Here is a 4,064-nt window from a genome sequence, read left to right on the forward strand (position 1 = left end):
CAGTTTCTCTTCTCCCAATTCCTTTCAGACGTTACCCACCCACCCAAGTCCACACCCCTTCTTCTTCTCTTCCATTAGAATACAAACAGGCTTTTAGAAAAGAAAGAAAACAAGATCAAATAAAACAAGACAAATTCATAACAGCAGCAAACAAATGAAAAGAGAAAAAAGAGCAGAAGAAAAAGCACAGGAAACACAGGCAGATGCTGGGGCACCACACACACAATGACTTGTCCGGGAATGTTTTTTTATTATTTTATTAAACTTACAGATACGTTATATATATTATGGTTTTTGATTTCATGTAATTTTAACTTATTGTTCTGGAATTTAAAACTGTTTTCCTGGTGGATGCACCATTTATATCTACACCACCAGTGTACAGATGTCTTTTTTTGCTGTTGTCCTCACCAACTCTCACGCTTTGATGATAGCCATCCTAACAGGCATGAGGTGGCATCCTGCTGTGGCTTTGGTTTCCATTCCCTCGATAACCGTGGATGCTGAGCACCTGTCCCTGTAGCCATTCGCATACTGTCTTCAGAGAAGATTCAAGCCCTTTGCTCATGTTTTTATTGGGGCTTTGCTATTATTTTGCTTTTGAGTTGTAGGCATTCCGCATATAGCTTAGCTACCGATCCCTGATCATATATGTGATTTTCAATGTTTCCACCCCTTCTGTGTCCCCTGCTGTGCCTGGTTGTTTCCTTCACTGTGCTGAGGCCTTTGGATTTGAAGTCAGTCTGTCCGCATCTCAGCAGTGTTTGTCAGCCCCATGCATGAAGCCCTTCACTTGCATTTTTTTCTGAGGAATTTCATGACTTCCATTCTTATTTCTAGAATTTTAATATGCTGTTGTGTGAGACATCAACACAGTATTAAATTTCGTTCTTTGTATGTAAATATTTCATCTTCCCGGGACACACAGTTACAAAACAAAACAAGGTAATCCTGCCATACTCAATATGGTGGATGAATCTGGAAGACATTATGGTAAGTGAAATAAGCCAACCCCCGAAGGATGAATACAGCAACATTTCCTGCATGTGAAGTTTCAGAGCAGCCAAAGAAAGAAGCAAGAAGTAGAAGGAGACAGCTGGGCTGGCAATGGAAAGCAAGGAGGTGGAGGTTCAGTTGGTGAGGTGAGTAACTTTTGCAGATCTGCTGGGCAGCGAGGTATTCCTTCTCAGCATCCAGCCATGGATTCAAAACATTAGCAGTTGCACTCATAAGAGGATACCAGACATAAAACAAAAGATACCCAGCATACAATCCACAACCACGGAGAAGCTAGGCCTCTCCTCCAGAAACAGATGGAAGCAGATGCAGAAATCCACAACTAACCAATGGGCCAAGCTCCTGGAGTACAATTGAAGTGAAGGAGGAGGGAAAATATGGACACAGGAGTCAAGACTGTGATGGGGAAACCCACAGAATCAGCTGACCTGAGCCACTGAGAGATCAGTGACTCAGGTCTGACAAATGGGGAACCTGCAGAAGACCAAACTAGACTCCCTTAATATAGGTGGCAATGGTGTGACTGGGAATTATATGAGGGCAGTGGCAGTGGGTCCAAGACCTAACACTAATGCACAGACTGACTTAGTGGAGCCCATTCTATATGGAGAGATACCTTGCCCAGCCTAGATACAGGGTGTGGAGAGGTGCCTTGGTCCTGCCTGAACTAGATGATGGGACAGACTTGGAGACTTCCTAGGGGAGGCATCACCTTCTCTGTGGAGCAGATGGAAGGCAGGAGAGTGGGGTGAGTGAGAGGAAAGGAGGGAGGGGGGAATTGGGATTGGAATGTAAAGAATAAATTAAAAAAAAACTTTAGCAGCTGGGTCTCATTGTGAGTTCACACAAAACATGTATGTTGAATGAAGTAATTAATAAATCAATTATCCTACACTTAGAGATATTCATGAGGATCTGGGCCATAATCCAAACCCAAATATTATTGTTCTGCCAATCTGCCTTGGCAAACCAAAGCTATAACTCACAATAGAATCCATAGATCCGTAGAATCCAAAGAAAACACCAGAGAGACCTCACTGTGTGAAGAACATTTATAACAGAGCTGAGTTTCCAAAGATCATAAGAGGAGTTGTCTGTGCAGAGTTGGATTTGTGGCCCAGAGATGACTCATCACCAGCCAAGATCATTTCTGAGCTCAGCCTGTTGAGATCGTCACCGTTTCTGTATCTCCTCTTAGGTCTCTGTGTCCCACAGTGCATACCTTCTAGACATTAGCATAGATATAAGTGGTGGATTTACAGACAAATAGAAGCAATGCATATTAAGTAAAGCATAGTTCTGTTTTGCTTTGTGCTTCCTTAAGTATTTACAGTTTAGAGGGTAGAGTCTGATGCATACAACGATGTGTCCAGCAGATGTCAGCATTGGGCTGCTGCTACTCATTCAGTTGACGCCATAGTATCTCCAAAGGACCATCAATATTCAGCATGGAACATACTGAGAGATGAAATAGCAGGTGCAGAGAATCTGTGGTGAGGATGCATTTAATGGGCGAAGGATTCAATATTCCATCCGCTAAGCAAACAACTGTATATAAACCCCATCTGTAGCTTCTTTTAAACTGTGTCCATTAAAAAAAATCAATTTATTTCAAAATACCAGTATCCTAGTTTGTAGAAGATAGCTTTATACAATTAGGTGACAAAATGGATTAAAGCCATTGACAGAAATATAAATATTTGAGTAATTTTAGGTTGCATCTGCTTACATCAGAAAGAAACACAGAAGGATTTAAAAAAATCTCTTTAGGATACAATTTCAATCAAAGTTTTTGGGAAAATGGACTTTTAAAAGTCACCCTTTCCTCCTGGATACTAAGACTCTTGATCATTTGGAGCAGATTAAAATCACTTCTGGCAATGCACACCAATGAAGGCAAGTGGATGGTTAGCCAACCTCAGGTGAGATGTTACTTGTATAATTCACACCTGACTGTATTTTACAGGTGGTCAGCACACAGAACACAGCTGTCCTGGAACACGTCTCAGTCCATGGCCGTGCAAGAAGATCAGGACTTGCCCCTGGTGTAAATTGACTAATGTATTCCTTAACTGGAGAGTCTGACGGGCCCAGCCTTTAGGGAGTCACTGTATGTAAACCTGTAGTGTCCACACAGCACCCTCATATGGACACTGGGAACCAAAGAGGCAGAGTGGCTGGTGTGAGGCTCTGGAGTGGGTATGGGCCACCAGCCAGCTTTCCATGGTCCCTTATTTTGGCATAAAAGATAAGACATGAAGAAATTCTATTGTTGGTTTCAGGAGGAACTAAAAATTATCCTTGCACCCAAGGACCTTAGGTAGAAGGATACTTGAGCAAGGAGAAGCAGTAACAGTACCCCAAGTGACATTTGCACAACTCCAGCAGCCATGGTATTCCTGGGGTGTAGACCTGAGGCATTTGGTTTATTCAGCACCTCATAGCTCTTATACACTGAGCTGTTTCTTGTTTGAAAACTCTTCCAGGAACTGTTTGAGCCAAACTCAGAAACAAGGCTTCATTACTGGAAGCATTAGTAAATAGGATCCAGAGTTAAACCAACAGGTATACATTTACATTGTTTTTCTTTTTCTTAAATTTGAGGATAAATCTGCCCCAATATTTATAAAGTGCTTGTAGTATCTGTATCACGGTTGTCTCAGGGAGTAGGATTCAGATTAGTCTAAAGGAAAGACAAATCAACAATAAAAACACCAATTTCTCTCCTCTATTCTTCCCCCAGAGCAGGATGAGAGATACCATATCAGAGGGAGCCACTATAGGTCCGAGAAGAGATCTGGAACCAGGGAGATCTCCAGAGACCTACAAGGATGACTCGATCTGACAGTCCGGGCAGTGGAGGAGAGGATGGCCTAGAAGCCCTTCCCCTAGAATGAGATTGATGACTACTCTCTATGCTATCCTAGAGTCCTCATCCAGTGGCTGATGGAAGCAGAGACAGACATCCACAGAAATACACTGAGCTGAAATCTGGAACCTAGTTGAAGAGAGGGAGGAATGAAGAACGAAGGGGTCTGTACCAGGTT

General features: G+C 42.5%; 1 long non-coding RNA gene across 1 annotated transcript; it reads left to right on the forward strand.

Moving 5' to 3' along the window:
* Positions 1 to 242: 242 nt before the first annotated feature.
* On the forward strand, positions 243 to 3,808 carry LOC118239600. The gene is made up of 3 exons (XR_004772178.1): positions 243 to 1,142; positions 2,984 to 3,127; positions 3,761 to 3,808. It is a non-coding gene; the product is annotated as an uncharacterized LOC118239600 (long non-coding RNA).
* The last annotated feature ends 256 nt before the right edge of the window (positions 3,809 to 4,064 follow it).

This window comes from Cricetulus griseus (genome assembly GCF_003668045.3).
Source record: "Cricetulus griseus strain 17A/GY chromosome 1 unlocalized genomic scaffold, alternate assembly CriGri-PICRH-1.0 chr1_0, whole genome shotgun sequence".
NCBI lineage: Eukaryota > Metazoa > Chordata > Mammalia > Rodentia > Cricetidae > Cricetulus > Cricetulus griseus.